This window comes from Schistocerca cancellata, chromosome 8 (assembly GCF_023864275.1).
Source record: "Schistocerca cancellata isolate TAMUIC-IGC-003103 chromosome 8, iqSchCanc2.1, whole genome shotgun sequence".
Classification (NCBI taxonomy): domain Eukaryota; kingdom Metazoa; phylum Arthropoda; class Insecta; order Orthoptera; family Acrididae; genus Schistocerca; species Schistocerca cancellata.
In genome coordinates, this window is record NC_064633.1 from 534,407,733 (window position 1) to 534,422,376 (window position 14,644).

Genomic DNA, 14,644 nt, shown 5'->3' on the forward strand with positions numbered 1-14,644 from the left:
TAGGGGACCGCACCGCCACTTCCCAGCAAATTAGGGACACTGTTGCTCCTGGGGTATCGGCGAGGACCATTCGCAACCGTCTCCATGAAGCTGGGCTACGGTCCCGCACACCGTTAGGCCGTCTTCCGCTCACGCCCCAACATCGTGCAGCCCGCCTCCAGTGGTGTCGCGACAGGCGTGAATGGAGGGACGAATGGAGACGTGTCGTCTTCAGCGATGAGAGTCGCTTCTGCCTTGGTGCCAATGATGGTCGTATGCGTGTTTGGCGCCGTGCAGGTGAGCGCCACAATCAGGACTGCATACGACCGAGGCACACAGGGCCAACACCCGGCATCATGGTGTGGGGAGCGATCTCCTACACTGGCCGTACACCACTGGTGATCGTCGAGGGGACTCTGAATAGTGCACGGTACATCCAAACCGTCATCGAACCCATCGTTCTACCATTCACGTCCGCATGTATCCCGTGCCACCCAACGTGCTCTAGAAGGTGTAAGTCAACTACCCTGGCCAGCAAGATCTCCGGATCTGTCCCCCATAGAGCATGTTTGGGACTGGATGAAGCGTCGTCTCACGCGGTCTGCACGTCTAGCACGAACGCTGGTCCAACTGAGGCGCCAGGTGGAAATGGCATGGCAAGCCGTTCCACAGGACTACATCCAGCATCTCTACGATCGTCTCCATGGGAGAATAGCAGCCTGCATTGCTGCGAAAGGTGGATATACACTGTACTAGTGCCGACATTGTGCATGCTCTGTTGCCTGTGTCTATGTGCCTGTGGTTCTGTCAGTGTGATCATGTGATGTATCTGACCCCAGGAATGTGTCAATAAAGTTTCCCCTTCCTGGGACAATGAATTCACGGTGTTCTTATTTCAATTTCCAGGAGTGTATGAAGACGATGATAACTCATTATTTAATGTCACATGATCGTCATGGTAGCTCCACTTGCATGGTACTAGGGACCGGCCCTTGCATCGCACGAGTAACGCTATTAAGTGTCTTGTCTGGTGAATCGGTAATTTTGTTTACAGCTCACTAAGTACATCGAAATGCATAGAATAGCGTTATGTAACCGAATATTAACTATACATTCTAGCACTACTTAAATGATCTAAGCCTGAAGAGTTCTCAGAAGCCACGAATTTATTGACAGTCATCATCACAGTTCAGCCTATTTGCAGCAAAAATTTATAAATTATGTACAAAAATCTTCCTCCTGCATCAGTCTATCGATTAGTGAAAACCGTATCATAATACCTACAATGGTTCCTGTGACAAGCCTTCAAAAACCGATAGAAAAAAGCGGATGGGGGACTTTGTGATGTTGCAGTACGGAGGAAATTTTATGTGGGTTGTAACAAATTCATACTTGATTCTTAAATAAAATCGTTTGACAAGTACGTTGTGTGAAATTGTTGACAACCCACGTCATTACTGACTTCATACTCCGACATACCATATAACCCACAAACTTTTAGACAATTCTACACGACTATGATTCCTAAAAATAAGAAAATCATGTGTGTGTGTCTATTTTTGGGGAAGCGTCCTTTGGAAAGCAAAAGAGGAAGTCACGTGCCAACGACAGTGAAATACAGTTCCTAAGGTGGTAGCTCGGAAGCTACTTCATTATGCGACCTATTTTCAAATTCCGTCTCTGCCCAACGCACGGAACCAGAAGAGAAAGTAATGTGAGACGCGGCTGGCATTACGATTTTTCTCCGGTGATTGGGCGGTCGGGGAGGGTAGCGGATCAAGGAAAGGAACCGGAGAGCGGCGTCGGCACACAGAAGAGGTGACGTTTGTAACGTGGCCGTCGGGATTTACTATAAAAGATGTAAATTTATTAAAAATATGATCGTGAAGACGTCGGATAACCCAACACCGAGCCGAGTTATAACAATATTTCTGCACGCGCCGTGAAATTATTGCAGTTTTATGGTCACGTACTGACAACTGGCAATTAGAATGAAACAAAACAACTATGACAAATGGAAGGTTGACATGGAGTACCTAGCTGTGTGCTACACAGACTCACTGAATCACATGATAATCTAATATGGTAATGTCTACAATAATCATTCACACTGTCACGCACGAACATTAAAATACAATGCATGGAAGTATCAAAATAACTACTCATACAGACAAAATAGTACAGTTACTAAAATGAATTATTTACTACAATGGCTGAAACAGCAAGCTCGTAACAAAACTTTATATTTGACAGCCGAATTAAGGTTTTGAAAAGGGTTTAAAAAGAATTTTTGATACTGTTTTCAATTCAAAAATCTCAGAATGTGAACACTAACCGTTAATGAGAAACTACATTTGGCAAATAATTATCGCTTTGCTGGATTATTGCTGTGACATCGCTGTTCAGTGGCAGATAAATATTTTCTATATCCTTCCTGGTTCCTTTTATGACCATGTTAAGTTGATTATTAAAGAAGGGATTTTAAGGTGCAGCACCTTTTCAAAAATATAGGTATTTTCGCACAGACAGGTAAATATACACATTTGGGGACATGAAATGAAGCAAAATAAGCAAAAGTCTTTGCATCTTTTTTGCGAGATTACATTTTTCAATTTTTAAACCACTTTATCTCTATCTTATCTCCGTTTTCAATAACTAAGACAATTTTTTCTCTTCTTTAACAGGTTTTTAAGATTTCGTTTAATCGGAAGTGAACAATGGTGGATAAATATTAAAATTTAATTGATGGCAAGAAGCGTCATCGTCATCACCTCCACCTCTACCACCACCACCACCACCACCACCACCATCTTCCTTTCAAGCATTAGGCTGTTGTCTGTTCCGAACTCACAGACAAAATCATTCCCATCTTTTTCTAGGTCTTCCAATATCTCTTTTGCCATTCGGCTAGTAGTTCGGGATCCTCTGAGGAATGCTGTGACCTGACATTCTCATGAGGCGTTGTTTCCAATTTTTACGATATTTTTGAATTTTTTCATTCATGCTGAAAATATGTACTTCTGTTCTAATATCTTCTTTCCTAATCAAATATCTTCTTGTGCAGCCCTTCATCTTTCTCAGGAGCCTCATCTCTGCTGTTTCAATTTTATTGTCCTGTGTATTTTTTGTGGTAACCAAGTTTTTACTTCCGTAGGATAATACCAGAACCACCATTACTTTATAGAATTTCATGATGGTTTCCTTTTAGTACTTTAGGGCACAACGATCTGCTAATGGCACCACAGACAGCTTGGAATCTGTGTGTTTTATTTTCAATATCAGCGTCCAAATTAAAACTTATAGCCTAGCCTAAATAAGAGATTTGAAACACTTGTTCTAAAACTGAATTATCCAAAACAACTTTTGATCTGACTGGATATTTTCCTCTGAATGCTATTGTTTTTGTTTTGTTACTCAGGTTGTGCTTCTTGCGAGTTTCGTTGAGCTGGTATACTGATCTTTAAAGATCATCTGCATTCTTTTGAATAATAAACGATGTCATCAGCAAACAAAAGTACATTCAGGTATTCCTCTCTCATTGTCTTAATTCCTTTGTTTACTTTACATTTCTGTTTGCGAAGAATGAAGTCAAGTAGATATTAAAAGGGCTAAGTGAACTGAACTGAATTACTGGCGCTTTCCATCAATCCTGGCAAACGCACAAACAGTCTCGCATACAGGATTGATTGAAAGCACCAGTAATTATTCCTACCCCAGCAACAACTGACAACCTCAGCAACAATAGTCAACGTCAGAAACAATGGTCAACTTGCAGATGTGAAAACAAAATTTAAACATTGATGTTACAACAGTTTAAACTTAAACTGAGTTAGTGTTGGCATGTATTTAATGGCTCCTATCTTTTGACTTGGTACTGTCTTCTTGACCGTATTAGTGTTTTGCCATAAAGGATTTTTCACAACAAAATCAGGCCGAAAGTTAAGGAAGCAACATCTTTTGCACTTTCAGAAGAATTCAAGATTCAATTTATAAAAAGTGAAAGCTTCATTCTGCGAGTGGCGTCTTCGATGTAAATACTGCAATCGATAACAAGCGTCAAGGAAGCAGGATAAATCAGCACATCCCGAACAAAGAACATTTAAAGAACGCTCAACTTCCCAAGTCTAAACCTAAGCGAACTATTCTGATACCCGACTTATCTTCAGGATCCGAACAGCAGCTTTTATTGAATGAGTTTACTGCGGATCTTGCCATGGATTTAATCCAAGCAGGAATTCCAATGAAAAAGGTAAACAATCCTGCATTCAAATCATTTATTGAGAATTACAAAGGTCAATACCGGATGAGAGCCCTCTGAGAAAAATTTACATACATGTAGTGTGTGAAAACGTTTAGAGAAAATAAGAGAGGCTGTCGGCAAAACGAAGTGTGCTTCATTTTAGATGAAATTACTGACGAGCTGTAAAGATATATTTTGAATGTGTTAGTTTTTCCATTATCTGGTGAATGGGTAAAGCGTTTGATTTTTAAAATGTACCAACTCGAGAATACAAATGCCAGCACGATAATGCAATAATTCAATGGCTCATGTGCGAACATGTGGCCAAGGGGCATACAGTATGAAAAAGTCACGCTTGTGGTGACTGATCAAGCAGGCTACATGCTTTCGGCTTTCCAACAATTAAAGGGCATGTACCTTAACTTCAACCATGTAACATGTATTCCACATGGTTTGCACCGTGTTTGCGAAAGCATCAGGGAGAATTTCTGCAGGGTAGATGACTTAATTGCTGCTCTTAACAAAATTCTGTTAAAGGCTCCCAGTCATCAAATTTTTTATCAAGAAATGGCAGGGCTCTTCCTTCCACTGTATCTCGTCATCACAGGGTGGGGTATTTGGATAAGATGCTCAGTTATCTAACGCGAAAACTTGGAGAAAATCGAACACTTCATACGTGCCCTAGACACAACAGCCATCAAGCAGGCCGAAATATTAGTGGAAACCTTTGCAACTTCGACTGAACTTACTTCGTGGGTGCTGACAAATTATGCTCCGTTGGTTTCTGTAGATGTCGAGCAAAGTTTCTCCATCCACACGGAGTTATTCAGATCAAAGCGTCAGCGACTCGGTTGCAAACACATTAATATCAAGTATGTAATCCAGTTTAATAGAACCCCGTAAATGAGGGAAAGAAAGTTAATGTAGCTGCCTTAAACCCAAGTAAAGTAATTTCATCAGCACTTTTTTGTACGTATCTTCGAAACATCTTCCCACTTTTGTGCCCGTAATTTGCTCCTCAAAAACTTTTCACTGATAATTATTACCACAATGAACAGACTGTCACAGACAACTACCGTCAAAGTTGTTGCGATAAAGAAAGACTCTGCAGGGTGATTATAATTAAAGTTAAACTTTAAAATCGCAGTAGAAATAACGCCACTGGTCAGAATGACGTCAAATTGCAACGGAATATTATCGGAGAAGGGGGAAAACGTACGGCAGAAGAAAAAAAATAGTTACAAAATGTAGCAGTAGATGGCGCTGTAAGCACCATAATTTAATAGTGGTCGACTACAAATGAATCATACAACAATGCCTAAGGTGTACGTTTCACATAAAACAAACTGTACTTCTCTGTGTGAATGGATATACAGGTGTGGTGCTATTAGTTACGTAAGCCTATCCACCATGGCAAGGTCATATCATATATCGGATGGGAAAAATCGGTTTTTAACTTTTCTGAGGCAAAAAATTGCATAAAAAGCATCACTCACATCGGTTTTTAATTGTCCTGAGGCCAAAACCCGCATAAAAAGAATCAATCACACCGATTTTTAATTGTCCTGAGGAAAAAAAAACCGCATGTAAAGCATCAATCCAAATCAAATCAGATTATTAATTTCCGTGCGATAGGCGCAAAACATGTTCAATATTCTGTCCACCGTTTTCTGCAACAAGTTTAAATCGGGAAACAGCATGTTGCACAACTGATCGAAGTGTTTGCGGGGTGACGTTCAGAATGTGTTGCGCATTGTGTGAGTTCAGTGTAGCTAACTTTGCAATCGGAACACTGAACACATCTTTCAGAAAGATCCACAGCCAGAAGTCACGCGGATTAAGATCAGGTGATCGGGACAGCCAGGCTGTAGGGAAATGATGGCTGATAATTCTAGCATTTCCGAAATGGCGCTACAGCAGCTGCTTAACTGGATTTGCAATGTGAGGAGGCGCGCCATCTTGCATAAAAATGATCCATTCAACACACCCATGCGGTTGGAGAGCTGGATGGCGTGGTTGCCCAAAAGACACTTGAGCCGTGCTCTCTCCCAACTATGCGTCTTCGTGAACTTCGCTGTCTATCTGTGTTTGGTTTCCCGCCCTTGCCGCGGTTACGTCGTGGTTCTTCCTTCTACGTGTGGCAGCAGTGATGTGATCGATATCTGCGCCGTTTACCATATTTGGTTTGGTGCATATAGTTTCCGGCAAGGGGTCTGGAGTCAGTCGGTAGGTTGTTGCGGACGAGGGAAGTTATCTCCGCGCGGTGCAGTCGGCTGGGGCCATTGGCAGTCCCTGCGCAGTGTCGGAGCGTGTGCGGAGCTGTCCGATCGCTACGAGCTTCGTGGTTCACCGACGCAGGACGTCAAAGTTGAGTAGTGGTTTCAACTACCCAAGCCACGTCTATTCAGGTTGTGGTGGTTCGCTTCGGTGGTTTGCCGTTGGGGAGGTTTTCCGGTGAGCAACACCGAGTGGTTCTACTGCTGAGATTAAGCCGCCATGCGGTGCAATTAACTTTTGGTCGACTACAATTTGAGTGCAAATGGTTCAAATGGCTCTAAGCACTATGGGACTTAACTTCTGAGGTCATCAGTCCCCTGAACTTAGAACTACTTAAACGTAACTAACCTAAGGACATCACACACACACCCATGCCCGAGGCAGGACTCGAACCTGCGACCGTAGCAGCAGCACGGCTCCGGACTGGAGCGCCTAGAACCGCACGGCCACCGTGGCCGGCATTTGAGTGCACCAGTGGAATTTTCTGCCTTGTGACCGTTAGTGTTCTGGTTACCTGCCCTGGGCACTGACGTAAATTCAGGCAGTCTTCTTTAGAGCGAAGTTAACTCTTACGGTGTTTCAAATTCAAGTGTACCAGCGGAATTTTGTGCCTAGTGGCCCTTAGTGTTCCGGTTACCTGCCCTGGCCACTAACGTAATTTGAGGCAGCGTCCTTTCCTCACCTGTCGTTGCTGTCCAACGTGGTGTGTAATTTTGACAACTAATACATACTCCATTGTGGATTATCACGTTTGTAACATTGCCGGTTTGAGTTCTCATGTACTGATTGACGGGAAGCAAGTCGTTGTGTCGGTCGGTCCGTGGCTGTCCCCTGGTTGGGTTCCGACGGATCAAGTATTGTTGGGCTTCCCACCTGTCTCACCTAAGCGAACGAGGGCAGACAGACCTCCCTGGAGGCCTTCTGACTGCCACCGGTGTTTAATTATCTGTTGTGAGCTATTTAAGTTTTAGGCTTATGGTTATTTGTTTTTCTTAAAATTTTGCAAAATTAATTTTTAAATTGAACTTACAAGTCTAAACACTGCGGCCCTCTGCCTTTAAAGATTATGGTAACATATTTTAAAGTTTTGAAGTGTAATTGTGGCCCTCAGCCATTGGTATTGTACCTTGCATATGTTGCTTCTTTAAATTATTTTATTGCTATCTTAATTGGGTTTTATCTTGTTGTTTTTTAAGATTTCTTGTTGTTAAACATGCTGGCCTTCCGCCTTTAAAGGTCTATGGTAATATATTGTGAAGTTTTTGTGGCCCTCAGCCATTTGTGTTGCACCTTGCATATGTTGCTTTTTGTGGGATTTAAATTATTTTATTGCCATCTTAATTGAATTTTTGATTTTTTAAGATTTTCTGTTGGCCTTCTGCCTTTAAAGGTCTATGGTAATATATTATAAAATTTTGCAATTTAATTGTGTCCCTCAGCCATTTGTATTGCACTTTGCGTGTGTTGTTTTTTGAATTATTTTATTGCTATCTTAATTGGATTTTTATCTTGTTAAGATTTCTTGTTGGAGGCCTTCAGCCGTGAAAGAGTTGCATTCGGTAAAGATTCGGCTACGTGCCGCTTTGGTTGTAAAGGTTATTAAATTACAATAAATGACAATTAGAAGCAAAAACTGACCTCAGCCCTTGGCCCTTTTCGCAGTCCTATTACCTGTTCTGCCCAGCTGGTTTAGCGGGCATTTAAACATTCATTGCGCTTACCAGTGAAGGTACAGGTAACAGGACCCGAAACACCTGTCTCTTCGAAAAAATTTGGCCCTACGATAAATGATGCCGTAAACCCCCTCTGCACAGTGACCTTTGCAGGATGGAGTGGTATGGATGATTTGCGTGTGGTTTTTCTGTTGCCCATATTAGACAATTCTGTGTATTGACATATCCTGTCAGATGGAAGTGGGCTTCGTCTGTTCACAAAATCTTCCAAGGCCAATCAAAGTCCACTTCCATGCTAGCAAGAAATTCTAAATCAAAGGTCTCTGTTGCTGGCAGGTCAACAGGAAGCAACTCGTCCACATGCGTAATTTTGAATGGATAGCAAAGAAGGATGTTTTACACACAGTGATCACGGGTATGTGCAATGTTCGAGCTCTCGTCTCCTCCTGCACTGCTGTGGCCGCTGCTTCCACTGGCGTCGAATCAATTCGTTTCCCCCCTCTGCCAGGCTGCACACCAAAAGAAACCGTCATTTCGAATTTCCGAATCATTTTCTGCAGATCCACGGTAGTCATCGGTCCGACATCTTTTTTTCAAACCCTTCAGTGTCCGGAAGTTCTGCGGAGCGACGTGTCCTCAGTCATCATTCTTGTAATGCAGCTTTACAAGCAGAGCGCGACCCTGCATTGAGACAGTCATGGCGAACGTCGCAGACGCGAAAGGAGGAAAATCCGTGCACCCGGCGTGTTCAGACCAACTTCAATGCGTCGTGCGCATGACGGGCGTTTTCATTTACCTATTTTGACACTCAGAGCGCCATCTATTGATCACTTTTCACACTATTTTTTTCCTTCTGCCATGCGTTTTCCCACTTCTCCGACAATATTCCGTTGCAATTTGACGATATTCTCACCAGTGCTGTTATTTCTACAGCGTTTGGAAAGTTTTATTATAATAACTCTGTATATTAAATGTTTTACGTACTTTGTTTCTTGTTAATACACGTCCCATTTTTCAGCATAGTTTAAATTTTGAAATAATTGATTACACAAGTAATATTATCCTCAAATGCAAACAGTTTCTTACGCTACTGACTGATGACGTTGCTGGTCACAGTCTGTCGTGTCCTAATACAGGATAGACGGAAGACAGGGAGTTTGAGGTCGGTTTGCAATTTCCGAGCGGTGAGGAGCAAATGCGGAAAGACGAATTCCCAGTGAAGGCAGGCTGATTACTTGGATCGGCGCCAAACATCATCACATGGCAGCTACGAGAAGCGAGGATTTTGGGACTCGACAGAATGCTTGGAGCAGATGACTCATGGATTTCAGGGGCCTGATTAACATTGTTTATTAGCGATGAGGCTAATTACTGCACTGAAGGCTAATGCTAGACATCAGAAAAAGCAAAAGAGGTAGTTGGTTGCACAACAGAAGTCAGTGTCCGAGTTCACAGGGGTGAGCGCTAACAGAAGTAGAGAATGTTAGCAGCACGTTAAGTACAAACTTGAGAGCAGCACTCCAGGTGAGGTTGGTTGAAATGGCTCTGAGCACTATGGGACTTAACATCTGAGGTCATCAGTCCCCTAGAACTTAGAACTACCTAAACCTAACTAACCTACGGACATCACACACATCCATGCCCGAGGCAGTATTCGAACCTGCGACCGTAGCAGTCACGAGGTTCTAGACTGAAGCGCCTAGAACCAGGTGAGGAAAACAGACATGTCGGAGCTTACCGAGGCTTTCCACGAGCCACACGGAGTTGGGGCCACATCGATCTGACCGAGAACTCTCTCTGAATGCAAAAACATGTTTTTTTTAAGGATAGTGCCGGAACACTGTTTCTGCATTCCTATAGCTGACCCACCAATCCACGGGCACTTAGCAAGCTTCGGCCAATCTGACGAGTCGACCTGCACCTTCAGGCGGCCTCTGGCCGACCACATTTAGATTCCTCTCCTTCTCCTACTCGGTAGCCAGGAAATGTTTCTGGACTTTACATTAACAAACTCCAGGGTGGTACCATCAGCATTCTCCTTAAAGGTAAGCACATCACTGCTTCTCCTATTACGGCCAACAACAGTGTCTCAGGCCGTGCGGAGTGCCCACACGGTTAGAGGTGCCACGTCATGGATTGAGCGGCCACTCCCGCCGGAGGTTCGAGTCCTCCCTCGGGCATGGGTGTGTGTGTTGTTTTTAGCATAAGTTATTTAAGTTAGTTTCAGTAGTCTGCAAGTCTAGGGACCGATGACCTCAGCGGTTTGGTCCTTTAGGGACTCACACACATTTTTTGAACAGTGTCTCACGTCACTTGGCCCCTTCCTCAGTCCTGTCTGTGGGGACTGCTGTAGTGGCGCTCTAACTTGTGTAAGCCCACTGACGTTGCAGTTCTCGGGAGCAAGCATCAAGCTTGCTGCATCTGCTAACAGGTGCCTTTTCATTGCCATCTTCTACTGTGACGCCTTACAGCAGCGTTTAGGCGGTGGATGGAGTTACCGGTTAATTATCTGAAGTGAAACTTCTGCCCTTCGACAGCTGCTCAGAGTGTCTGCTATTTGCAGTGCTCTAGTGTTACTACTTAGCTCCGGTAGCCTAAACGCACCCCCTTTAGTCAGCGCTCTGCGCTGTGTCTCTGGCTACCTCTCTTGGAGTGCCCTTGATGGCTCCCAACAGCCTTAAGCGTAACAACGTACAAGTCATTACGTCGTCAATATCACAAGCCTGAGAACACGGTCCCATGCTTTGAAATATTCCAGATCGTATTATCAATTGATATTAATAAACTCACAAATAAAAATTATGCTGTGCTTTTGCGTTACGCCAGCGAGTGACAAAGTGTATTTTACTGTCCTAACATAAGTGTGTCGTTATACTTTGCATATCGGCCAGCTATATACGGGCGCAGCACCAGTCTCTGGAACTAAGTTTAGTATTTAACGACCCATCGGGCTCATTACAGATGGAACATGAGATCTGATTAGTGGAGAGCGGGGAAGGAAATCAGTTGCCTCTACTTCAAAGCAACCACGCCGAAATTTGCCTTAAGTAATAGAGGGTAGCCACAGAAAACCACATTCCGGGTGGACTGAAGGGGATTTGATCGGTCGAGCTCCATTACGCGAGTCCAGCGCGCTAATAAAGATGCGACTCGCACACCTCAGCCAAAACTGCGTCCAATCCACTGTGACACTGACTCCCTCCAGAAATTTGTTTCTGTCATGTTGCTTCAAGTCTCTACAAACGACAAATATGTAACAGAGCACCATTAAGCTGTATACTAATTATTTATTGTTCGACCGGTGTCCAGGACTAGCCCGTCATTAGTAATTGTATTATAACGCAATGGAAATGGGCGACCTAAATTTAAACAGCGTATATACAGGGTGGTCCACTGATCGTGACCGGGCCAAATATCTCACGAAATAAGCGTCAAACGAAAAAGCTGCAAAGAACGAAACTTGTTAGCTTGAAGGGGGAAACCAGATGGCGCTATGGTTGGCCCGCTAGATGGCGCTGCCATAGGTCAAACGGATGTCAACTGCGTTTCCTTAAATAGGAAACCCCATTTTTTATTACTTATTCGTTTAGTACGTAAAGAAATATGAATGTTTTTGTTGAACCACTTTTTTCGCTTTGTGATAGATGGCGCTGTAATAGTCACAAACATATGGCTCACAATGTTAGACGAACAGTTGGTAACAGGTATGTTTTTTAAATTAAAATGCAGAACGTAGGTACGTTTGAACATTTTATTTCGGTTGTTCCAATGTGATACACGTACCTTTGTGAACTTACCATTTCTGAGAACGCATGTTGTTACATCGTGATTATCTGTAAATACCACATTAGTGCAATAAATGCTCAAAATAATGTCCGTCAACCTCAATGCATTTGGCAATACGTGTAACGACATTCCTCTCAACAGCGAGTAGTTCGCCTTCCGTAATGTTCCCACATGCATTGACATTTCGCTGACGCATGTTGTCAAGCGTTGTCGGTAGATCACGATAGCAAATATCCTTCAACTTTCCCCACGGAAAGAAATCCGGGGACGTCAGATCCTGTGAACGTGCGGGCCATGGTATGGTGCTTCGACGACCAATCTACCTGTCATGAAATTTGCTACTCGATACCGTTTCAACCGCATCCGAGCTATGTGCCGGACATCCATCATGTTGGAAGTACACCGCCAATCTGTCATGCAGTGCAACATCTTATAGTAACATCGGTAGGACATTACGTAGGAAATCAGCATACACTGCACCATTCAGATTGCCATCGATAAAATGGGGACCAATTATCCTTCCTCCCATAATGCCGCACCATGCATTAACCCGCCAAAGTCGCTGATGTTCAACTTGTCGCAGCCATCGTGGACTTTCCGGTGCCCAATAGTGCATATTATACCAGTTTACGTTACCGATGTTGGTGAATGGCGCATCGTTGCTAAATAGAACAAATGCAAATAATCTGTCATCGTCCCGTAATTACTCTTGTACTCAGTGGCAGGACTGTACACGACGTTCCAGGTCGTCGCCGTGCAATTCCTGGTGCATAGAAATATGGTACGGGTGCAATCGATGTTGATGTAGCTTTCTCAACACCGACGTTTTTGAGATTCCCGATTCTCGCGCAATTTGTCTGCTACTGATGTGCGGATTAGCCGCAACAGCAGCTAAAACACCTACTTGGGCATCAACATTTGTTGCAGGTAGTGGTTGACGTTTCACATCCTGTTTCCTTAAATAACGTAACTATCCGGCGAACGGTCCGTACACTTGGATGATGTCGCCCAGGATACCGAGCAGCATACATAACACCCGCCCGTTTTGATCACAATAGCCATATATCAACACGATATCGACCTTTTCCGCAATTGGTAAACGGTCCATTTTAACAAGGGTAATGTATCACTAAGCAAATACCGTCCGCACTGGCGGAATGTTACGTGATACTACGTACTTATACGTTTGTGACTATTAAAGCGCCATCTATCACAAAGCGAAAAATGTGGTCCAACTAGAACATTCATATTTCTTTACACGAATATGTAATGAAAAATGGGGGTTCCTATTTAAAAAAAACGCAGTTGATATCCGTTTGACCAATGGCAGTGCCATCTAGCGGGCCAACTATAGCGCCATCTGGTTTCCCCCTTCAAGCTAGATGAGTTTCGTTCTTTGTAGTTTTTTCGTTTGATGCTTATTTCGTGAGATATTTGGCCCGGTCACGATCAGTGGACTCGTTAATCGTTGCGGGCGATCTGAAAGTTATATTATTCTTGGAGAATGAAGTTTGCCAAGATCGCTAGCAATTCTATTTATTATTATGACCAGTTTCGACAGATGTACGCTGTCATCATCGGACCTTGTTTGCATCCTCACCAGGTCGGATTAATGGAAGACATCGAAGAATTCAGAGGCGCACCGCTAAATTTGTTACTGCAGTTTCTACCAGGGAATCCCTGGAGGGAAGACGATATTCTTTTCGCGGAACTCTCTTGAGAAAATTGAGGGAACCAGCATTTGCGGCTGACTGCAGAACGATTGCACTGCCATGAGCGTACGTCATGCGCAAATACCGCGAAGACAAGATAAGAGAAACCAGAGCTCGCAAGGAAGCGCAATAGACAGTCGTTTTTCTCTAACTTCTTTTATCAGTGGAGCATGAAAGGGAATGACCACGATTGGTGCAACATACCATTGGCTATACAACTATGCTGGCTTTTGGAGTATATATCTGTAGTTATGGATGCACATGATCCGTGCATTTCGCCATGAAGCTAGTCGTGAAAGGTTGTTATTCTCTCCAGCGTCACCTGGTACTTTCCCTAGTGATACGTCGATAGTTAGTACGATACTATGAAGTTTTCGAACACTTGGTGTCTAGAACGATACCATACGTATCGGCACAAAATGTGTCAATATTTGCTAAAAGCTATAATATTGGCACGTCCCTACTGCAGTCTTGGCTTCAGTGGCGTGACAGTGTGTTTAACAAACACTTTCACTTTAATCAAATGGTTCAAATGGCTCTGAGCACTATGGGACTTAACATCTATGGTCATCAGTCGCCTAGAACTAAGAACTACTTAAACCTAACTAACCTAAGGACAGCACACAACACCCAGTCATCACGAGGCATAGAAAATCCCTGACCCCGCCGGGAATCGAACCCGGGTCATTTTAATCGTTTGATCTCAGGTGGGATTGATGTTCGTCCTTCCATTAACATACGTGTTAAGCCTACTGTGTGAACATGAGTGTGTTAAGACAAAAATGGGTGAAATAAAGGAAAATTAGAAATTCCGTTCCGATTACTCTATTTATATATCTTTAAACGCTGGAAAGTGGATTTTCGCTTCATTCTATTTCATGACACCTGTTTAGGATTTTCCGCGATGAAGGCATACAGTATGAAAACGAAAACGAAATCAACCTACAACAAATTTACTGTGTGAGGGGACAAAAGTG